This window comes from Ictidomys tridecemlineatus, chromosome 1, assembly GCF_052094955.1.
Source record: "Ictidomys tridecemlineatus isolate mIctTri1 chromosome 1, mIctTri1.hap1, whole genome shotgun sequence".
Classification (NCBI taxonomy): Eukaryota; Metazoa; Chordata; class Mammalia; order Rodentia; family Sciuridae; genus Ictidomys; species Ictidomys tridecemlineatus.
The window spans coordinates 128,994,681-129,018,802 of NC_135477.1; the positions used below are offsets into that span (position 1 = coordinate 128,994,681).

Genomic DNA, 24,122 nt, shown 5'->3' on the forward strand with positions numbered 1-24,122 from the left:
TTTGCTCATGTTCCCAGGCTGACAACTGGCAGCCTTCAGAACCTCATCCCCCACCCCTTCCTCCTCCTCTTCTCCCTACCTCCCTCTTTCCCCTGCCCCCCTTCTCAAGCTTAATGACTTCCACATGGGCCTCCAGCGGCTTGAGCCAAGCCCTCAGCATTGTCTGAAATCTCCAAATTTAGAAGAAATATGAAAATTGTCAACCACTCCTTCCTTAGGGGGTAAAAGCAACATTCAGCACCAGGGGCAGGTCAAGGCGAGGCAGTCACATGGCTGGACGCTGGGCCAATGGGGGCCCTGGGAGGACTCAGGCCCCGCCTCACCCCAACACCAGGCTCGCCTCTTCAGCTCATATAAGGTAAAAGGCAGATCGGCCTCCGCGGCCAGGGAACTGCGGGCAAGGGGCTGAGGGGAGGGGGATCCAGTGCCAGTCGCTTAAAAATGCCCCTGTGGTAGTAAGGGGTGCCAGAGGCCGGGTCAAGTTAGTTGAGAAGCAGTGACACCCCCCACCAGTCCCCAAACAGGCTGACCCCATCTCTAGGCCCCAAGGAGCCACACCTGGACCAGACTGCGGGACAGGTAAGAATCGGCAACAGAGATGGGGGCCATGATGGGACCTCTGTGGCCTCCTCCCTAGGAGGAGGCTGTATCTAGGGTGCTCCTCCTTGCTCTCTTTCTAAGCCCTCCGCCTCCCTCTCGGAGCCTCAGTTTACCCATCTGCACAGGGCCTGGTCTCGATGATCTCTCAGAGTCCGCCCAGCTCCACCCGGCTCTAATCCATGGTCCTTTGCTCCTGGGACCCGTCGTGGCTGCAGTTAAATGGGAAAGGAGGAGAGGATGGAGTAGGCAGAGTAACTGCCCTGCTGTCCCAAGCTTCACCTCAAGCCCAAGTCTGGGTCCGTCTCCCCGGCTTCTTTGTAGACAGTGCTCTTCTTTGTTGTATGAGGTTTTGACTTCACAGTTCCCAGAGCCTGGGGCTCCTCCAGATAATAGTCTGAAGAAACAAAGCTGGGGAAGAAGCCGTGAGCTCAGGCTCTGGCAGGGAGGCGCAGGGTCCGGCAGGAGGAGCGGCCGGCTCCGCACGGAGCCGTGGGGAAAGACACTGGGCTGTGGGGACGGATGAGCCCAGGGCTCCAGCCCTAGCTTGGCCCTCAGTGCCCAACTGTGTGGCCCTGAGCAAGCACCCTTCTGTCTCTGGGCCAGTTTCCCCATCTGTACGAGGAAGCCACGGGGCAAAATGGTCTCTACAGGATGTGACTTCTGAGACATTTGAGCCTGAGGGGAGCTGGTGTTGGAAAGTTCTCTGAGCAAAGTCTGAATTTGACCATGGTCTTGGAGCCCAAGCAGATGCCCAAAGCCCGTGGGAGCTTTTGAAGGCCGAGCCTGACATGATGGAAAGTGGCTGAGAGGTGTCTGGCTGCAGCCTCTAGGGCCAAGGGGCTAATCTCTGGACTTAGCGATACAGGAGTGCAGGACCTCAGGGCCGGATGTGGGGAAAACCATGGAGGGCTTCAGGGGATAAAGTAGTGGGGCCAGGACTCTCGGATGAAGGCTGAAATCCTGTGATGGGCTCCGTGGGAGGCTGGGCTGAGCAGAGGCTTAGGACTGGGACCCAGGGTCACACAGGCGACATCCAGGCGGGCTCCTCAGATCACATACTGGCCACATCCAGGCCCAAATGCAGCACAGTCCTCCTGCATCAGGGTGTCTAGCACCCTCACCTTCTTACTTCTGGCCTTATGTAACTGTCCTGAAGGAGGCTCTGGAATCCAGTTGAATGGGTCCAATTCTGGCTTGTTTACCTATTAGAAGAGTAACCCTGGGCAAGCCACTTGCCATCTCTGAGCCTCATATTGTTCCTCTGTGAAATGGGTGCAGTCCTGGTTCTGACCTCACATGGCTGTTAGGAGCAGTGAAGGACGTTTGCCCCTAAGGAGCAGGGACCGGTGTGACAGTACAGTTAGACCCCATTCCTTTTACAGAGCAAGGTAACGTTAGCTATGTTTACACAGAAGAGGGTAAGAGCCAGGCAGGGAGTATCCAGAGCTGCTCAAGAGAGGCCAGGCTCAGGGAGGAGGCAAGATGGATATGAAATCAGAGGTGAGGGGCCAAGATCCAGCCTGAGGTCCTTAAGGGCTGTGGGGCCTACTTGCTTGTATGCATAAGGTGTTGTGTGGGTCAGGGGTCTCCCAGGTGCAGGGGTCTGAGCCACTGCATGGTCATCTGCTGATGTGTGTCAGGTAGCCTGGGGATCTTTAGTGCAGGCTCCCAAGCATTCCTAGGTTTGGGGAAGTTTTAGGAACGCTGGACTATAAGCAGACTGGGACCCTCCCGGAGAGCTGTGAAGCCACAGAGCGGAAACTTAGCTCTAGGCCATGCAGTGAGCTTATGGCTGAGTTGGAACAGGACCTGCATCTCTGCCCAACTATGGGCTCCTTAAGGTGGTACAAATAAGGACAATTACATTGCTTTCATTTGTGGAGTGCTTACAAGGTCTAGTAACTACCTAACACCATTATATAAAAGAATGAATTCAATCCTCAAAAGACCCTGTGAGCTAGAAGCAAGTGTTCCTGATGCAAAGATTAGACACCAGAGGCACAGAAAAGTAGCTTAATAAATGGTGAAACTTGCAATCTGTGTGTGCACTGGCTGCCCCAAGCTGTTGTCCCCCCCACCCCAATCCCCAGGAGTCTCTAACCTCCTGCCCTAACCCTTGACCACCCCAACATTCCTGAGAAACCTCCCATCTGCCTTGTAGAAGAACAGAATATGTATGGAGGACTTCCCAGGAGACAAGTACTGGGCAGAATCACTTGAATTGTCATTTAGTTCTCCCAGGATGACTGTGAGGCAGGAAGCAGCATGATCCCATCCTCTCCAGTTTATAGAAAAAGAAAACACTGCAGCTCACCTGAGGCCATGCAGCTAGAAAGTGGTCCAGGGGGATCTGACCCCAGCCTGTGTGGTCTAACCACACACTCTCAGCCCCTCTGTGAGCTTAAAGGAGGAATCCATCTTGAGGACACTGAAGCAAGGAGGAGCTGCGCCAGGACTTGACCCAAGTCCCCTGGTTCTCAGGCCCCTGTTCTCCCTTCAGCCATACTGCAGCCCCTGGAGAGAGAGGAGTTGAGTCAGCCCTTTCTGGAGAAGAGCAAACATAAAGCCCTGCAGAATAGGAAGTTCTAGGCCGCGGCCACCACTGACCCATGTGGCTGTGCCAAACTCCCTGGGTGAGCCTCAGGGGCTCCCTAGATGGTCTCTGAGGTCCTCACTGCTGAGCTGTGCTGGGGCCCTGCCTCCTTCTGCAATTCTGCCATTAGACAGTCCCGGGGCCTCAGGGCCTTGGCCTGGTTCAGAGCCACAATAAGGGCTATTTCCAGTGGAATGACCAGGTTTCTTGAAGTATGTGTGTTGCACACTTTATTTATACCATATGCATTGAACTTGTCTAGTAAACAATGAAAGGGATGGGGCTGGATGTACTTCAGTGGTAGAATGCTTGCCTAGCATGCAAGAGGCTCAGGGTTCCAAACCCAACACCACAAGAAAAAAAAAAAGGAAAGAAGGAATGGAAATTAAACTGTGTGTGTTCTGCAGGATGCTGTGCTCTTGTCCGTGTGCATATCTAGATGCAGAGCTCTGGGAATCACCGGCCCCAGAGTGGGAGTGGGCATTGCCCATGTGGCCTTCCCTAGCCCACCAGAATACATTTGCTGCCATCCAATCAGAGGTACCCAGGGGATGGAGCTGCAGGAATTTGGGGGAAAGAGTCCACCGTGGCTGCCGCCTGCTAACAGCCTGTCTAGACAGGCCCCACGGGGCTCCGGTTCTCACCACACGTTGTAAGAGCACCAAGGCCCATCCCCTCCCTGCTTACAAAAGAGGCTTCTTGGCGGCAATGCTTCACCATCGAGACCTTTTCTCCAATTCAAAACATGCTTTAATGCGCAGCAAGGATCCCCCACTCTCCTGGGCCCCCAGAGCCCAGCTTATTCAGCCCCTTTTTGTTTAGCTGAAGAGACGGAGGTTGACCCCCCCAGAACCAGGGGCTGTTGTGGGTTGGGGAATCCTGTGTCCACCAGATGAGAGAAGAGGGCAGAGGGGAGTCAGCGAGCTCTGAAGGGGGGCTAAGATGCAGTCGGCGCCAGCCAGGACATAGGGTTCCATCCTGCCTCTGCCTTGAAGCCGCTGTGGGACCTTAGGCCACCTGAGCTCTCTGGGCCTCAGTTGCCTCATCTGTAAAATAGAGATGATAAGGCGACCTGTCTAGCTAGCTTACTAAGTGGTTTGGATTAAATGAGATGAAACTTGTGAAACCCTTAGAACAACGATTGGCACAGTCGGCCCTCATCAGCTTGGGCTGCCCCTCCCCCAGGTAATTGGAGACTTGAAGGGACAGCAGGTTAGACCAAGACTGGGGGAAGCCACCCCACCCTGGCACCTCCCCAAAAGTCCTCATCAGCCACAAGCCAAGGCTTCTCCTTAAAGACCCCTCCCCAGGCCCAAGCTGCGCTTCCATTGCGTGAGACCCACCGGCTTAACAGGTGCTCTAGCCAGGCACAGGGGCATACCCCGAAATGCCAAGGACTCCAAAGGCTGAGGCAGGAGGATGGCAAGTTTGAGGAAGGCCTCAGCAATCTAGGGAGGATCTCAACAACTGAAGGAAACCCAGTCTCAAAATAGAAAGGGCTGGGAATGTAGCTCAGTGGTAAAGCACCCCTGGATCCATCCCTGGTACCCAAACAAAACAAAACTGCTCCACTACCACTAGCTGTCACCCATCCTCTGCTCCTCCTCTTCCTCCAGGGAAATGAGGATGGGAGAAAGTGTCCAGAATGAGGCTGCTGGCCTTGGATGGCATCTACAGAGGCTATGACACTGTAGCTGCACGGCTGGGCTTAGAGGCCTCTGGTCAGCCTTCTCAGGCCTGCTAGGCCTCAAACATGTGGCCCAGTGTGCTAAGACCTGGCTAAGGCCCTGCGACCAGCACACTGGGGGTGCACACCCACCCACTGATTCCCAGTGTTGGTGATGGAAAGGAGACAGTTCAGGTGAAGGTGGTGGGTAGCAAGGGCGTGCTCTTGACAGACAAACAGAAGGAGAGAGAGCTCTGGGTGCAGGGGTACAGAGGACTGTGAGCATCTTCAGAAGATAGAAGCCCATCTGGCTGGAGCTGAGGGTTGATCTAGAAGCTTAGCGAGGGAGGGGACTGGCAAAGTGGAGAGGGCCTGAGCTGCTGAGTGGCTTTGGCATCAAAACCACAGCCACACAGGAGTTGAGAAAGCCCTCTTTGGTATCTGTCCATCCCTTTCTTTAACCTGTTTGTCTCGTTCTCCCAAAACACTGTCAGACCAAGAACCCCAGGGCAGGGGAGAGACCTGGGAATCTGGGCATCAAGTAATTCTCCAATGTCAGACAACAGGGAGAAGAGACTTCATGGTGGGATTAGGAGGGACAAGAAGCCTAAGAGCTGCAGTCAACATTTGCAGACCTCTCCAGAACCTTATGAGGAGCAGGAACTTCTTTGCTGCTCCAGAAGATAGGGTACAAAGCCCTATAAGGACAGATGGCAGCAAGATACTAGGAAGGAGTCTCCAGTTTGGAAATGGTGAGCTCCCCATCACCAGAAGTGTGCAAGATTAGCAGGAGTGTCATAGAGAGAAGTTAGGTATCAGAAGCTTCTGGCTTTTCCCACCAGCAGCCTGGTTCATATGCCAACTCTAGCTGCCATCACAGAAATGAACCTCTCCCCTTCCCATAGCTGCCTGCATGTCAGATTCCAGCCAGACATGACATCAGCTCTATCCTGACTTTGCAAAAGAGCCTCTTGGGAACTCTGCCTCCCATTTCCTTTCATCCCACTGCTGCCTTCTGCCCTTCTCAGGGACTCCAGGCCTGGCCAGAGAGACCTGGAGCCTGGTTGTGAGACAGAGGTCCCTGGGGAACATTCAGCCGATGGCCTTCCACCCTGCAGGAATGAGACAGAGGGGGCCAGGGTCCCTGGGAGTCCTGTTCACACGCTCCCGAGAGTCTGCATGGAAATTCCAGGAGGGTCACAGGAAAACTTCTGATTTAGAACCAAGATGCTTTATTTATTTTTTTCCTTTTCCTCTTCTCCATCCTTTCCCCCAGTGGTGGCTGGGGGTGTCGCCTGAAGCTGGAAAAGGAAATCAAGCATCCTTGCTGGGCTGAGTCACAGAAGACAGTGGAGAGAGATAGAGGTTGGGGTGGGGGGGAGGACAGAGCAAACTGGGGGCATCCTCCTACCTTGCAGGACTTGGAAAGGTGAACAGTCATGTGAGAGAAGTCAAGAGCTAGCCAGGCCTGCTGTGGGTCCTGGGGCATCGCACTCGAACATTGACCAGGCCAGTAGGCATCCCTGGATAATGACCAGAGCTACCTGATCCCAGATTCAAGCTGGGCTTAGAGATTCAGCCCAGGGGCTCATAGAATAAAGACAGAAGGGTTTCAGGATTGAAGATTCCAGAAACCTTAGGCAATGAGTCCCCACCTCACATCCAACATGAAACTAAAGCACACTTTCTCCATCTTATCCACCCTGGTGACCTGGTGTGGCACATGCTTAATAAACATTCCTGATGTCCAATCCTAAACTCTTAGCATCTTCGTCCTTTTGGAGGGCAAAGGACCTGAAAGTGCATCAGAGTCTCTGTCCTTGTGTCAGATGCAGAAACTGAGGCCCAATGACAGAGAGAGGGAGAGACTGGTCCAAGGTCACCCTACCTTAGCATCTTTGAGGTTTCTTTGCTTTCTAGCCAAAGATGGAGACTATGCTATGTTCCTCCCAGCCAAGGGCAGTGGGGACAGAGGAGAGGCAGGGACCCAGCAGAGATCTCCCTGTCTCCAAAGGGTAGTGGGAAGATGACAGCCTATATTGGCTTCTCGCTGCTCTGCCTAAGGAGTTCCTTTGTGTGGCCAGAGATGGTCCCCAAGATGGTCTGGCAGCTGTTTATAGCAGATCTCCTATAGAGAAAAGAGCCCAAATGCTGAGAGGGACTTTATTCCTGGCTCTTCCCCAATTCTCTATATGACCTTGAGCACAACCTTGAACATGAGGTCTCCTTGGCCTCAATGTATCCAGCAGCAGGCTGGACCCAACCAACTGGAGAAGTCAGGGATTCCATCTTCATTCCCCCACGGGGTCTCCTCTTATCTTAGATTTTACCCACCCCACTTGGAGCAGAAAGTGGGCCAGGGGCAAGAAGAAAACAGCAGCTGATGAATTATGTCCAAGTTTCACTTTAAGCTATGAAATTCCCTGAGAGAGAGAAAAAGCTAGGAAGGCCTTTAAGATCATCCCAGTGAAGGAAGCTGAGTCCAAAGAAGGTCAGCAAATTACTTGGGGTCATGCAGCAAGTCATGTGCAAACTGGAAACACACAGTGGGTCTCCTGACTCCCAGATCAGTGCTCTTTCAACTGACCATCTGCACTTCAAAATGACAGGCACAGAAGTCATCCTCCTGTGGACCCAGCCATCCATTCACCTGGACCACTCAAAATCTCAGGCAAGGAGCCTGCAATCCTTCCTCTGAGATTCAGTGTTCTCTTCCATAAAGCAGGGAGGTGGGATGGAGCACATGTCTCTAGGAGCCTGTACCACCAGGAGCCCAGGGCTTTCCTGGGTGGCCCCCGCTACCCCCACCTCTGCCCTTTTCTCAGAGATTGTATGGGACCTAGGCCAGAAAATCCCACCCAGAAATGCCCCCATCCAGTCCTGTCCTACCCCAGACCCCACGGCTGGGCTTCATCCAGAATTAGAGGCTCCAGCTCAGCTTCCCTCTGAAGATCTGGATTTTTCTTACCATAAAAGGGCAAGAGTGCCTCTCTTGGTCCCTGCCGCCAGCCCTGCTGAGGGAAAGGCTGAACTATTTTTAGAAAACCCAAGGGTTTGCTCCTGAAGTCAGGATGGAGCTTGTCTGCGTCTGCACCCCAGAGCCCCCTTCCCATCTCTCCCTCCTCCTCCTCCCATCCTCTCTCTTCCGTGCGTCTTCCTCTCACCCTCTTCCTCTCAATCTCCATCAATGTCTCTTCCTTTGTCTTTCTCTCCCTCCCGCCTCCCATCTCTTTTCTCTTCCTTCCCCCTCCCTTCTCCCTGTCTCCCCAATCTTTTCATACCCAGCTTCCCTCCCCCATCTCCTTCCCTCAGATCTTTGTGGTGATTGGAGAAAGTAACACATCTGCGCCCCCACCCCCTTCTGAAAAACTATTTACAACATCAATTCCAAACATCCGCCATCTGGTTCTAGGAAGGGCCAAAAGTTATTTGGAGAAGGAAGTCACGATTATTCCATCTTCAAGGCCACAGGAACTTAAGGCCCTCTTCTCTCCCACCTTCCTCCAGGGGCCCCTGTGTTATTATCTGATGAATTATGCCCCCTTAGGGAGGCAGGACCTTGGCTGGGGTACCAGCTGGGCCTCTGGTAGCATGCATTGCTTTGAACTTATTGCTTCTTCTCTTTGTGCCCCTGCTTCCTTATGCAAACAGTAAGTTTAAAACAAGGATCCTTCTAGTACTAAAGCTCCAAGACTTCAGGTCCAGCTGCAGAAAATCCTCCTGATCCAGGTCATAGAGGCCAGTTTTGGGCTTAGCAGTAAGGAGTGGGTTGATGGTGGGAGTCTCCCTGGGAGGCCCTGTATACTGTGAGGTCCAGTGTGGATCCCGAGGCCCAAAGAATGGAAGACCCTGTCCCTGGTCACGCAGCATACATATCTACAGGATGCCTGGTGCTTCACCTACTGCTTTTCCCATGCAACTTGTATCAGGAGAAACTGTTGGTTTTATTATCCCCAAAGCATCACATGTCCCTGAAACCCTGGAGGCCCCTGTTCTTTGCAAAGACTCAGGACAGAAGGCAGAACCAATGCCTTTATTGTGGTAGCGGGTTTTGTTGCTTGTTTTTTTAATGCATTCACCCCATGCAAGAAAAAGATACTGGGGAAAGAGGCAGAGGAGTGACCAAAATAAGAAGCCCCCTTGCTTTCAGTGACTTGTGGTCTTCACCAGGGCCCAAGTGGTTTTTACTTAGACAAAGTGCTTTCTCTGTTCACAACCTCCCACCACAAAGACCAACACACACCTGGAAAATGCCACGAGATCCTGTCTCCGGTTATTCCTCTAAAAATGGTGCCGTGAATAATCTGGGTCTGCAAGGGAGCCATGGAAGTACCTGTTGGGCTGCCTGATACTGACATTCCCCTTGTCATCTTGAGCAAGTGCTGTAACTTCTGAGAGCCTCAGTATCCTCATCTGGAAAATGGGGGTTAAGAGCAATACCTAAGTCATAAATGATCATGAGGATCAGTTGCAAATTCTTTGACAAGGGGGAGCTGCCTTGTCAAAGGCCTGGATGCTGTTAGCCACTCTTAGGACTGAGCAGATCCCAAAGTGCCTGGCGCACAGGAAGACAGATAGGTGAGAACTCCTATCCTCCCACGCTTCCCCAGTTTGCAAGGCCAGGGTGACAGCAACCATAGGAATCCTGGTCTGCAGGCCCCTCCCAAGGCGGGCTGAGCTACTAGAGGTAGGCCCCAGGGCTCTAGGCCAGGCAAGCCCAGGCCCCTTTTCTTCCCTCTTTTCCCTGTGGGTTTGTTTCGGCCTCATACCCCTTTCCCAGGGCTTGCTGAAAAGTCCTGGAGCTCCCCTCCCTGGGGAGGAAGTGGGGGGCGTGTGAGACTGGTGAACTCTGTGGGGATGCCTGGGAATAGAGGCCCAAGGAAACTGTGCACAGAGGGGACAGAAGGAGGGCTCCTGGCTCCCACAGCCAGCTTCCACATCTGCCCTGGATGCCGGCTGGACCTCCGCCCTCCTCCTGGCTGCCCGTGCTAACAGGGCAACTGTGACCATGTATCTGGGCTTACTGTGTGCATGGATCTGTGCTTGCACTCCCAACTGTCTCACTTGACCGTCACAAACAAGGTGGTGAGGTCAAAGCCAAAGTTCAGAGAAGTGAAGACACTGGTCACACAGCTTGTAAGGGCCAGAGGTGAGATGCAAAGACAGGGACCCGGTGTCTTCATTTTTTCCAAACATATGGCAAAAACCTGGGCCCTACAGCCCAGGGCGGGAAAAGGTTGTAGGGATGTGTGCCTGTGTGAGCAGCTGGGGACGGGAGTTGTGGCAAGAAAGCCTCTCTGGAAACAACCAGGTTCATGAGCATGCTTCACGGGCTCACGCAGAGCCCTGGCCTCAGCCCTCTCCCCACAGTGGTGCCATCTGGCCCGCAGATGTGGCCCATTCCCAGCCCCTCATGTTTCTTGGAAATGAACAAGGACAGGAGAGGCCACTGGGCTTTTGCAATGACCATTACGATGTGAGTTTTGTTTTGTGGTCATCCAGCTGGCTCTTGCCCATGCTCAAGGGACAGCCGAATTGAGCATGCAGAGCCTGGGTCCAAGTCTGCCTCTGACACTGGTCGGCAGATGACCCTGAGCAAACCATACTGCCTCTTTGAACTCACCCCTGGCAGTGTCTGTGAGCGTTCTGACTGACGGGGGAGTATCTCCCAGGCTGCAAGCCTGGTACTGTTGGAAAGGGTCACAGGTCTAGCTTAGCCCCAGATTTCAATCTTCCGCTGTCTGGCTCCTTTCCTATGTGTGGGGCTGGAAGTGTGGCTGCTGGTCAGAAGTGCCTCTGGGAAATTTCCTTCCAGACCAGTGCTTTTGCTGATAGAGTCTGACTGTGCTAGAAGGGAAGGTAACTCCTCTAGTCATGAACCTAAAAGTTTCTCTGAAGACCCTCTTTCAAAGCCAGGTAGGGCTGGGCATGTGGCTCAGTGGTAAGGTATATGTGCTGTATGTGCAAGGCTCTGGGTTCAATCCCTGGCACTGCAAAACATTTTTTAAAAGAAGAAAATGAAAGCTAGGCAGCAAAGCAGGGATACTGGAGCCCTCGGGGCCTGAAAACTCTATAGGGGATTGAGCCCAAGACTTGTGTGTGTGTGTGTGTGTGTGTGTGTGTGTGTGTGTGTGTGTGTGCGCGCATGCGCACGCGCCCAAGCGCACGTGCACGGGGTGGGGGGGTGGTCGGGGGAGGCTCTCTATCACTAAGCCACATCCCAGCCCTTTTAGTTTTTTATTTTGAGACAGGGACTCACTAAGTTTCTGAGGCTGGCCTTGAACTTGTGATTCTCCTGCATCAGTTTCCCCAGTGGCTGGGATTACAGGTATGCACTACCACAAGTGGCTAACCCAAGACTTCTGAGCTGGTGATAGCCAAGGCAGCCTGATCAGGAACTTGGGAGGCCATGACTCTGGCCATAAGGCAGTTGGCATGCCTCTGACAGGTGGGGTATTTGTTTCTTTAGGCAAGGGCCCTGGCTGGTGGAAGCCACCTACCACCCTGGCACTGGATAACCAACAACCCTGGAGAGGGAGCCTCCTAGAGACCAGAAGAGGGAGGCGGCAGGCAGCCCTGGCAGCAGAACTGTGAGTATTCCCCCTCCATTCATCCACACACCCCGCTCAGCAGGCAGCACCTGGAGTAACCTGGATCCTTGGGAAAAGGCCGCATCCTGCCACTCATGACCCAGAAGCCAGGCCTCAGAATGCTAACGAGCAGCCAGGCACAGTCGTACACGCCTGTAATCCCAGTGACTGGGGAGACTGAGGCAGGAGAATTGCGAGTTCAAGGCAAGACTCAGCAACTCAGTGAGACCCTGTCTCAAAATAACAAATGAAAAGGGCTGGGGATGTGGCTTGCTGGGTTCAGTCCCCAGTACCAGGAAAAAAAAAAATGCTAAAGAGAACTTGGTCAAAGGAAAGTCCCTGTAGATGAGTGGCACTGAGGGTCATTCAGGGCTGTTGGGGTCTGGGTTAAAGGTGAAAAGAAATGAAACCAAAGAAGGGAAAATCAACCAGGAGCCAAGAAATCATCCCACCCCACTTTTCCCTACAAAATAGCCACGCAAAGCCCATGTGTCAGGGTGGCCAAGAGAATCAAAGACATAAGACCAGTAGTAACCTTGCCTAGAAAGAAATGAACAGAGTCAGCATCCAGAGGCAGGACAGTCACTGAGCCTGTCTGAGTCTCGTTCTAACCAACCAGGTCAACTGGCTTTGGGAGCCCTCCTGTGGGCAGGCTGTCCCAAGTGGGCAACCCTTAGCACACAGTGAAGCTCAGGACAGGTGGCAGCCATTTCTACCACTGATCATATTCTTCCCACGCTTGCCAATTGCTGAAGACACTTCCACGCTCACAGCAGGATGGGAATGGGCAAGGTGAGGTGCCAGCTCTGTAAGACTGGAGGGGAAACTGAGCCCCGGGAGGTGAAAGAACCCACTCAGAGTTGCACAGAGAGTTACAGAGGGGACTTCCGGCACCAGATCTCATGTGGATGGGAAAATGGGGAGAAGATTTACCCCCATCTGGCTCCTTTCCTATGTGGGAGGGGAGAGAGAAGGAAGCAGCGCTCTAGCAAGGAACTGACACCTGGGAAGGGGGATAAAGGGACGAAGCCCAGGCCTGTCTTACATAACACAGTCAACCAACCTGTTCACCCTGCACGCTCCATACGTGTGTGCAAACGTGCACCCCAGCACAGCGGGCACCCAGTCCTCCCGCTAACAAATGAGTCACAGAGACTGGGTCTAAACAAATTGGATTAGAAGGGCCGCAGGCGCCTGCCCCACCCCCACCCAACACCCACTGTCCAGCTCCAACACTAAGCAGGCCTGCAGGACTGCCAGCTGCGGTCTCTCAGCCACACTGACAGCCAGTCCCCGGCCCCCAAGCCCCACCCCCAACCCTCGGGAAGGGGTCCTAGAGGATGCCAGGATGATGGATGGGGTGAGGGAGGTTCCAAGGCCGCCTCAAGAGCACACAGGAAGTCAGTGCTTGTGTGAGGCACATTTCCGAGCTGTTCCCAGAAGCCCACCCCCACCCCCTCAGCCTCCCTCTTTCCAGCCTCTCCCACCGTTGGTGCTGCCTGGCTGGGACTTGGGACCAGCCTGAGGCTCCAAGCAGAACCCAGAGTCCAGGCTCTGAGCACAGGTACCTGTCACCTCTCTGTCCCACAGCTGGGCTGAGCGGGAAGTGGTCAGCTCAGGAGGCCATTCTGACCATCTGGGGTGACACTGTGCCACGGGCACTGTAGAAGAAAGGAAAACTTGTGAGACAAGGCTATCTTTTTTTTTTTCAGGGTGAGTGTCAGGGTACGTGGAATTGAGCCCAGGGGCACTTTATGCCTGTGCTATATATTCCCAACCCTTTTTAATTTTTATTTTTTATTTTGAAACTCAGTTGCTTAGGGCCTTGCTGTGTTTCTGAGGCTGGCTTTGAACTTGCAGTCCTCCTGTCTCAGGCTTTCAAGTTGCTGGGATCCCAGGCATGTGCCACCATGCTACACAAGACAAGGCCATCTTAAGTGTGACACCTGACTGCTTTTTCATGGATTTTTTTTTTTCCTAGTACCAGGGATTGAACCCAGGGGTATCTAACCACATCCCCAGCTGTTTTTATTTTTATTTAGAGACAGGGCCTCGCTAAGTTGCTGAGACTGCCTTTGAACTTGCAATCCTCCTGCCTCAGCTGCCCAAGCTGCTAGGATTACAGATGTGCACCAGCGCCCCTGGCTTTCATGGGTTGTGTTGTTTAATCCTGAGAATGTGCCTTGGAGTAAGGGGATTGTGCCCATGGTACAGGTTGACCTGTGAAGCTTTTTAATCCAATGATTCCACAGAACCCCTTCCTGAGCCCTGAGTCTGTGCCAGGCACTATGTGATGTGCCGAGAACACCAAGATGAATGACCTTGTAGCTCCTGTTCCTGTGGCTTAAAGGAATTGTCCCCCTAGGGCTTGGTCACTGGGCATTCGGGTCTTCTAGGAGAGTGGCTCCAGTGTAATCTCTTTTCGTACAGCACCTATAAGTGGCTGCATGTTTCCACCAAGAGGAATCTCAGCCCAGACCCTGATATCAGATAGTCCCAAGTTGGAAGGCTGTCTCACACCCTGTCGGCTGGATAGCTATTGTCAAATGATTCGGCCTCTCCAAGTCTGTTTTCTTTTCTGCAAAATAGGGATTCAAAAGCTCCCACCCGGTAGGGCTGATGAGATTGATTTTTATTTTCCATACTCCTGTTGGACAGAAGGAGAAACAGATGTATGGAGAAGAAAGGGCTTAGCCAGGTCATGCTGAGTCAAGTCAGGACCAGGTGGGTCCCCTCCTCTCTGGATGATTCTCTTCCACCATCCCTCATCCCCATCTGAATCCTCCCACCCACTCTCCCCAAGCAGCCAGAGGCCAGGACAGCTGGTTTATACAGGTGATAACTGGGGCAAGTCCTGGATTCTGCTCTGGCCTCCACAGCAGCGTAGTTCCAGGTGACCAGCAGTGTCCTGCAGCCCTTTGCCTGGTGGTGGAGGTGGGGAGGGCTGGGCAGGCTCCCAGCCCAGACCAGCCAGGCCATATAAGGAAGGAGCCCTGTTCAGCCTCCTCACCGAGGCCTGGTGAGAAAACCCAGACAGCCACTGTTTATTTTTTCCCTCCCAGCCTCCCCTTCACCCACCCTTCCCCAGAGCCTTCCAACAGCCTGCCGACCAAGTTTCCCCCAACCCAGAGACGTTTCCAGGAGACATCCAGAAAGGGAGGGGAAAACAGTGCGTTCTCCTGGGAGCAGACCCCCAAGTCACCCACAGCCAGCACTGAAAGCCACCAGGTAAAACTCTTGACACCGCCTGGCTCAGTCACCTCCTTTAACAGAAGGGGAAAGAGCGCCACAGAGAGGAGAGGGGCCTGGCGTGAAGTCACTTGCCAACTGGCGACAGAACCGAGACTCCCAAATGGCTTCCCCCATCTCCCCTGGGATCCAGTGTGAAGGAGCCTTTCATGGGGTAAGTGGAATAGGGGCCAGAGAGCCCCTTCTCAGTGAGGCCCTCGCTTGAAGGAAACAGGGGATGGGACAAGTGCTGCCTGCCAGCCCAGCAAGTGGGCAAGACTCAAAGGAAGTGTTCCTGGGGCCAGAGAGCCAGGAGGAAGGGCACCCTGCCTGGACCTCTGCCCCTCCCCACAGCTCAGCAGGACCACCTCCTCCTCCAGGAAGCCTGCCCAGCTCCCCCAGGGATTGGAGCCTCTTTGTCCTCTAAGCCCTTGGCAGTCCTTTCATGGGGTCTTTCTTGACCCTCTTAGTTCTGCCTTCCTCTCTGTCAGCCTGACTTTGCCATACCAGGGCGAGGACTGTGTCAGATTTGATCCCATCTCCCTCTGCATGTAGATGAGGCACTTGCTCTGCTGTGTGGACAGATGTGGTGATGAGATCTTGTCCCAAAACCAGAGACTGGGACATGGGTCAAGAGATGAGACATCTGTATAGAGGTCAACAGTGAGGGACCCGGGGTTGGCCGTTCTGAGTGAGGAATCCCAGTGCAGGTCCTTGCTCTCTGCCTTTGGAAAATTCCATTCCCATGGAGCCTTAGGGTGTCCACAAGGATTTGCACAATTAAAGCATTTCAATAAATGACCATTCTTATTATAGTCATCATCAACATGATTGTCCTAGATGCAAAGGGACAGATCTAGGTAGCCTCTAGCCTGGAGAAGGACAGACCCAAGGGCCCATTGGAGATGGAGGCAAAGACCTCCTGTGGCCAAAGGCTGCATCTCAGCCCCCTGCCTGGGCACCAGTCTCTCCCCCAAAGAAGCATGGGGCCTCCTACTGCTGGTTCCTGCCTCTCATGCCAGGAGACCTGCTGTCTTGGATGCACTGTCTTCCACCCACAGGGTGAGGTGGAAACAGGCCCCTCCCCAGGTGCAGTTCAGGCTCTGCAACCCTGGAATTGTTACCTCCCATTCCTGGTCCTCCAGCAGAGGTGGACCTCACCAGCTGTCTGAAGATCAAAAGGCATCAGGCATCATTTCCCACACTCAGCCGTTCCCATGCTCCTTTTATTTTGTAAGTTGAGTCCTTTTTTTTGTACTGGGGATTTAACCCAGGGGCACTGGACCACTGAGCCACCTCCCCAGCCCTATTTTGTATTTTATTGAGAGATAGGGTCTCACTGAGTTGCTTAGTGCCTCACTCTTGCCGAGGCTGGCTTTGAACTCACCATCCTCCTGTCTCAGCCTCCCTAGCTATTGGGATTCTAGGCCAGCACCAGTCCTTTGGAATGCTAAAGTAGAAACAGTTGCTTAAATGGTAAATACTTAAATGAAACACTGGAACACTGTCCATAGTTAAAAATAAATACAATGGAAATGAAACAACATTGTTAACACTTTAACCTGAAACTGTGGCTGGTCAGGCCCTGGGCCTGAAGCCCAGGTGGGTGATAAGCAGGACTCAGAAAGGTGTCCCAGGCAGGACAGCACCAAATGGAGAATTTTCTCCCCCTGATACATTGAAGGACTGAAAGCAGTTCAACGTGGAACAACTGAGGCCACCAATTCCCAGAATCACTCACTCTACCTCCTGCCCTTGGAGGCCGATGGTGGTGCAGAGGAGTGGGCTTTGGCAACAGTCACCCAGGGACGGTGGGGATTCCTTCTCAGCTTGACTCATGGGAGTGAAGCTGCACTTTTTTAGGATAACCCTCTGGCTCTCACTGAGATTCCCCCTTGGTCAGGCTAAACACCTCCCCTCCCAGGGAACAGGAGCTGTGGGGTATGGAGCAAACAGGCCGTCCCTGACCCCCAAATGAGGCCAGTGTCCCCATTACCAGCTAGCCAAATGCACTTGGAAAGAAGTTTCTGCAGGAAAATTCCAGATAAGAAGAAGGCAGGGCTGTTCCATTAGCAGACCATCAAAAGTGGCCTGCCCTGAGCAGCAGACCAGAGGACAATGCCCTCCCTCCCCCCAGAGCTCAGATGGGACCTGATGTCAGATTTCTGCTGGAGACAGAGTAAACATGTTTGTTTGTTTTTAATGGAGCCGCATATTTTTTTCTGTTCTCTCCCAGCCCTGAGGAAAGTCTGCTCACCCCTCTCACACATCTCTGAGAGCACATGTTATCTGGCATCAAGGCCACCGTAGTCACCATCAGCCAAAGCAGGAGGGTCCTCTGGGGAGCCTGAGAGCTTGGCAGAGCAGGAGGAATTGGGGAAGGGCTTCACTCACCTGTCAGGCCCAAAGGAGAACATGCATTACCTACGTGGCCATTTAATCAGCCACCACATGACACTCTCTGTAGCCCATCACCCTGGACAAAGCCATCAGCAAGAGCTAGGGACCCCTCAATTAATAAGACATGGGGCACTGTCTTCAGGGAACTGGAAATCTAACCAGGTCAGACACCCAGGCAAATAACTCCCATACTAGAGAGAGCAAGACTGAGGACATGGTTCTTCCACTCAGCCAATGCTATGGGGCATCCACACTGCCAGACCCTGATCTCAGGGCTGAGGACAGTTGCCAGGGCTCTTCCCTTGCAGGTGGGCCTCACAGTCCACAAGTGAAAACCACAACTCAAGAGCAGTAAAGGAGAAGAGTGGTCTAGGATAGGGAAGCGTGTGAAGCAGGGTGTCCTGAGATCTAAGAAGTCAGGGACAGCAGCCCAAGGTGGTCATTTGAGTAGAGACAGCACACCAAGAAGATATGGTTGGGGGAAGGAGGGGGGACAGCCCAGCACCAGGGTAATGGGGAGCCCCTTCTAGAGTATAAGCCCAGGAAAGATTGAGCACATTTGCATTTTGAAAAGTCACTTTGGGAGGATGGGTAAGAAGAAAGAAGGAGAAAAGGGAAGACAGGTTGGATACAAGTGTTTAATGAATAAATGTCAAGTACCAGGATGCTGTTTGACTGGGGTGCATCACACATAAAGATGAGGCATAGGGTCAAAAACAGAGGTCAGTCTACTTGATGATTCCAATTATCGAAAAGTCCAGAACAAGCAGATTTATAGAGGCAGAAGGTGGTCCACCAAAGGCTGGGTTTGGCTAAGAAAGGGGCTTTCTTTATCTTGGGAGAGGGGGGTTGGTGATGAAATATTCTAAAATGGATTGTGGTGATAGTTACACAACTTTGCGATTAAAAACCATTTAAGACCAAACGTAATGGCACATGCTTATAATCCCAGTGACTTGGGAGGCCAGAGCAGGAGGATCACAAATTTGAGACCAGTCAGCAATTTAGTGAGACTCTGTCTCAGAACAAAAAAATGAAAGGAGCTGGGGATGTAGCTCAATGGTAAAGCACCCTGGGGTTCAATCTCTAGCCCAAAAGGAAAAGAAGAGGAAGGTCGAGGTTTGATCCTAGAGGTCTTCAATGTCAGGCCAAGGACAGGAAACGCTGCTGAGATAGCTCCATCAGTCCCCGGGCAGAGCTGGAGGGGTGGAACTGAGGTCCCCTCTCATGCCCCTTCTCCTGTCCAGGGAGGAGTGCCTACCACCGGCCAGCCAAGCGGAGCAGTGCAGCGCCCTGTCCCCCAGCCTGAGGTGCAGTGCTGCATCTCTGGTCAGTTGGGAGTCTGAGATGAAGCACTGTAGCTCGGGAAGGGAGAAGTTGTTCTGCAGCCATCATCCTGGAAGTGGTAAGTGAGGTACCAGGAAGGACTGACGGGGAGTTCACAGACTGCAGACGGTCAGCAGCTGGCAGAGGTGGGGAGGTTCTACCAGTGTCACGATGGGCTTTGTGATTCCAAGCAGGCCCTGGCCCTGTGAACCCAGAACGTCTATCTGTAGCACAAGGTGTTGAGCCACTCTGTGGAGACTGCTATCTAGTAATCTGCCTCCACATCCTCTTTCTGAGCCCACATCGGACACTGCTAATCCGTCAAGGCAGCCATTCTTGAAGTGTTTGGACACAGCTTTAGAATCCTGCTCAACTGAGACCTGGACAGTCACTCTTAATGATTTGGAGCTGAAACCCATTTATCATGTGTAGATCAGACAATTCCTAAAAACCCTTTTAGCCCTAGAGACAGAAGTCCTGGGCTTTGAGTCAAGGTCTTTGCTCTCTGAGCTCCTAATCTTGGATCTGGGCTGTTGCCTAAACGAGTGCAGGCATCTCATAAATGTGTGAGTTCTCCCAGAGGCTTTGGACAAACAATGAGCAGCAGAGGAGAGCCACTGGGCTGGCACAATTTTATTTAACCTCCCCCATAGCTTGAGAGATGGACCGTGTCACTGGGCCACTTTACAGAGAAGAAAACTGATGCTCTGTTAAACGACTTACCCAAGGTCACACAGACTGTGCTGAGCCGGGGTTGTTGCCTCATCTGTCTGTCTCCAGATCCACATTCTCACCCATCGGTGGTGATTATGGAATCCAGGATCGGGGAGCAGGAAGAGAAGCTCACCTGTGTTCATACCTGGGGTCACTTTAGCAAAGACAGACCCAAAACATTGCATGAATCCTTTCCCCTGCTCTCTGATCTCATTTATTTCCCCACTAGGTCCTGTACTATCCCATTTTACAATGAAGGAAAGCCAGGGCTCAGAGGTTAAGTGATTTGCCAGGGGTCATCGGCAAGGAAATTGCCAGAAACTGGGAACTCCATCTGCCCAATTGAGGCTGGGATCCGGGTTGCCAAATGTTTCTGATGGACATCGTCAGTCTGGGTTTGATGACAGGGAAGGTACTTTCCAGGGCACTTGAAGTTCCAGTCACTACTCTTCCCAGAGCAATGGGCTGCATCCTGTGAGACATGGCACCCACACTAGCCGCTGCCGCCATGGCTGGATGCGGAAGAAAACCCCAGCTGGCCTGTAGGGACATGGCAGCCTTGGTTCTGAAGGCTACTCACTCTCTCCCACCTTGTCCTCACGGTCCAGTTTTCCCAGGAATCCCTTGGATGCTAAGATGGGGATTCCTGGAAATACTGTTCTTGAGGTCACGGTTTAGCAGCTGGATTCGCCTCCCTCCCACCCTAGCAGTGCCCCGTGGGATGAGGGTCAAGGAGAAGGTCATGCACTGGAGGTAAGAGGGCTTGTGAACCATGTTCTTGACCTTTAAGTTGCTTTTCTTTCCACTGTGTCCATTTCGTAACATCCCTGTGAGGCTGGATGTGGGAACTTCAGCATTGTCGCACTCTGGAGAAGCTTGTTCCAAGTCACACAGCTGAGCAGTGGTTGAACCAGGACACCAGGAGGCCTGAGCTCTTCTCCATCCCTCCCCACCCTCCCCCACTTCCCTGAAGGGCTTGCCATAGGAACGACAGTATCGTATCGACGTTACTGAGAAACTAATACATGCACGTGAATTTATTTTAAAAGTTTATTAAATCAATTAGGTAAACTGCAAACCATAAGGCTTAATTTGATTTGGAAAGCAGCCACAGAAAAAATGGAAAAAAATTTTAATCAGAGAAAACAAGACTCAGGACGCCCTCTTGTGGTGCTTCTACTCACTGCAGTGCCCTGAGACCATCCTACACACACACCTCTTAACCTTGCTACAAGGGTCAAAATTCAGGTATTGTTCTTCCTGCACAAGCACACGCATGCGTTACACACACACACACACACACACACACACACACACACACACAGAGATGCCTTCTATCCCAATCATCTCCTTTATCTTTTTGCAGTATTGGGGGTTGAACTAAAGGCGTCACACACGTTAAGCCCTCTACCTACCTACACTAGCTACTCTACACCCTACCATTAAAGCTACTTCCTCAGCCCTTTTCTTCTAAAATTTTGAGAGAGTCTTGCTAATTCTCAGAGTCTGGCCTAGAGCTTGTGCCTCAGCCTCCTGAGCAGCTGGGTTATAGGCATCACCACCATGCACAGCCCCAATCAATTGAGCCACTTGTATCTTATTTAGCACTTTGCTACCTACCAAGCACCCATCATTTACAGTTCACTTTTTATTCCAATGCCCAGTTTCATCCTCAAAGTTCCACTAAGGTTAGTAGGGTTAGTGAGGTTGAGAGGTAAAGTGACCAGCCCAAGGACACCCAGACAGCCAGAGGCAGAGAAAGCAGATTTCAAGTTCTGTGGCCTCTGTCACTGTTTTACCCACCCCCCCCACAAAAAAAAAAACTACAAAACTAAAAGAGACTGCCTCCCCCACTACGTAGAGGGAATGCTAACTAAATAAATGCCCCAAATCCTAAACTAGAACTTTCCCCAAACTCTTCCTAGTGCTTTTCATGGATTTGGTAGAGATAACTGTCAAGGGCCCCAGAAACCTCATTTTGGGGTCTGATGGCCACATTCCCAGGGACCAGGTTGTTCCCACAAATGTCCCAGGCTGTGTTCCTAACAGGCTATGTTGTAGATCTTTAGGAAATAAGACTCATACGTGGAGACTGGGGCAGCCTGACCATAGGAATATCAGATTTGCTAGTAAAAATAGCAATAATGGCTTCCCCTTTTGACTATTCATAACTCACCAGGGACTGGCCGACTGTGCCCCTGGTACAGCTGAAGCCCAATGTCATTGTGCAACCCGGCTAATGCCTAGAGCCCTAGGAATCCAAGGCTGAGAGAGGTGGTGAAGCTGGCATCAAATCAATCTGTTTTCTGTTTGACCAGATGTGTCCCCTTTGAGACTGAAGGTCAGGGGCTGTGTGGGGAGGCTACCGTTGCTGAAACCCAAGTGGCCTCCTTGCTGAGCCCAGGAGACCTCTCTCCCTGGCCCCTCAGCCCTACATTCCTAGACTGTGGTGGCAACTGATTGCCTGAAGGTGGCCTCTGATTGCTATCTCTGCTGCCTCTGGAAGTGGTGGGATGATAGGAAGGCACCGGTAGGCGGGTGGGGGATTGCCTCAGATAAGGTAATCCCCCACCCGCCTCCCGGTGCTTCCTATCATCCACCACTTCCAGAGGCAGCAGAGATAGCAATCAGAGGCCACCTTCAGGCAATCAGTTGCCACCACAGTCTAGGAATGTAGGGCTGGGGGAGGGAGAGCGTCTCCTGGGGCTCAGCAAGGACCATGGAGCCCGGTAGCCTGGCCATGTGACAGCCCCTGTCCTTCAGTCTCAAAGGTGTGACTCATCTGGTCAAACAGGAGACAGATTAGAATCTGAGGCCAGTTCACACCTCACACAGCATTTGGATTCCTAGGGCCCCCCAGGCATTAGCCGGGTTGCACAATGACATTGGGCTTCAGCTGTACCATGGGCAGCAGGGCCAGTCCTCCACACTGCCACATTTTGAGAACAAAGCTCTTCTTACATGGTGATTCCCAAATGCCAAGGACCTACCCAAATCTCTCCTTTGTGCCCCAGAACAAACTGAAGGAAGGCCCGGATAGCTGCACTCCTCTCTGGGAGCCTAGGGTTCAGAAGGGCTGGGCCCTCTTAAGAAGCAGGGAGAAGGGGCTGGGATTCTGGCTCAGGGTAGAGCACTTACCTAGCACAGGCGGGATCGGGGGTCGATCTTCAGCACCACATAAAAATAAAGGCATTGTGTTGTGTCCATCTACACCTAAAAAGTAAATATTAAAAAAAGAAGAAGGGAGAAGCCCTGGGCGGCAGAGCTCTTCCTACCATGTTCTCTTTTTTTTTTTCCTTGCACCAAGGATTGAATCTAGGGACACTTAAACACTGAGCCACATCCCCAGCCCTTTATTATTATTATTATTATTATTATTATTGAGACAGGGTCTCTCTAATTTGCTTAGGACCCCCCTAAGTTGCTGACACTGGCTTTGAACTTGGGATCCTCTTGCCTTGATCCCAACTTGCTGGGATTACAAGTGTGCGCCACCACACCCGGCTCATGCACCCAATATTTTTAGCACTGACACAGGACGGAGGGAGAACTCAGGCCTTCTAGAAGCTTACAGTTCTTATCCTTCTGCAGTTTCTCCTAGAATTTATACTAAACCTTAGGGAATGTATTGCCAGCTGAGTTGGGGACTTAGCTGACTCCTACCCACAGGGATCTGAGGTCTGCAGGCGTCTCACAGTCAAGAGGCGGACAGGAATAGCAACAAATAGCCACCTAAATTAGACTCCCCCTTGTCCCCTCAGCAGCACTCAGCAAGCATTTGGGTGCCTGGAGCTGGATAGACAGGCTCACGACACCAGAGGATCCCCACTCTGCAGACATGCTCTAATACACATATGCAGATAGAGATCCTGGCCTCCGCCTGCAGAAACCAGTGCTGAGACCACCGCCCAACACAACCCAAGAAGTACTGAGGGTCTCACAACTGTCCCTAAATGTCACCACGTGCCTCTGTCCTGTGGAGGAAAGCAATCCATACCCCCAGTGACAAGTCCAGTGACAGGTCCCCAGGCCCAGGCTCTTCATGGGGGGTCTACACTGCTTTTTACTTACCAGAAGGCCTGGACAGGTCCCTCTGGGAGAAACGGGTGAGAGGGCCCTACAGGGGCATGGGGGAGAGGCTGCCCTCTTGTGGCCTAACATGAAATGACTGGGTTCCTGTATTAAAGGATTTTTCCATTCTCTGCCACCAGTGACCATTATCGAACACATTTGGGTAGGATTCTGCATTTCAAAATGCACTCTCCATCCTCATTTGATCCTTACTAAGAGATCCACTTTTACAGAAGCTCAAAGAGGTTAAATTACATTTTTTTTCTAGGTACTGGGGATTGAACCCAAAGGTGCTTAACCACTGAGCTACATCCCCAGCCCTTCTTCATATTTTATTTAGAGACAGGGCCTCTCTAAGTTGCTTTAGGGCCTCAGTAAGTTGCTGAGACTCACTTTGAATTTGCAATCCTCCTGCCTCAGCCTCCCAAGCCCCTGGGATTACAGATGTGCACCACCACACCTGGCCATTGTGTACAATGAATCGAAGAGTTTCCTACTTTCATGTATAACTGATTAGAACTAATAAATAGGTTTTTTAAAAGGAAGAAAGAAAATGCTTGACCTTCAGTATTCACTTATGTACTTAACAAATGTTACCGAGGGCCTATGAGGGGCCAAGCCCACTGTTTGGTGCTCCCCAGGAGAAGGTAGGAACAAAACAGATTCCAGCCCCAAGAATTTGCAGTCCAGGGCTGGGGATGTGGCTCAAGCGGTAAGTGTGCTCGCCTGGCATGTGTGCGGCCCGGGTTCGATCCTCAGCACCACATACCAAGAGGCACTTGTGTCTGCCGAGAACTAAAAAATAAATAAATATTTAAAAAAAAAAAAAGAATTTGCAGTCCAGAGTGGGGAGACACACAAAGAACCAGACGCATCACCGAGCCCATTTTTATTGAGATACATTTGATGAAATGCAGAAACTTCACACATGGTA

At 52.1% G+C, this 24,122-nt stretch overlaps 1 long non-coding RNA gene across 3 annotated transcripts; it reads left to right on the plus strand.

Annotated features, from left to right (window-relative positions):
* The first annotated feature begins 370 nt into the window (after positions 1-370).
* Positions 371-21,030, plus strand: LOC110598036 (uncharacterized). Of its 3 annotated transcripts, none has more exons than XR_013438108.1 (3): positions 371-579; positions 11,329-14,852; positions 18,325-21,030. It is a non-coding gene; the product is annotated as an uncharacterized LOC110598036 (long non-coding RNA). The 3 variants fall into 3 exon arrangements; XR_005728001.2 differs by having other exon boundaries at positions 11,329-11,449; positions 14,512-21,030; XR_013438106.1 differs by having other exon boundaries at positions 11,329-21,030.
* Positions 21,031-24,122: the final 3,092 nt, after the last annotated feature.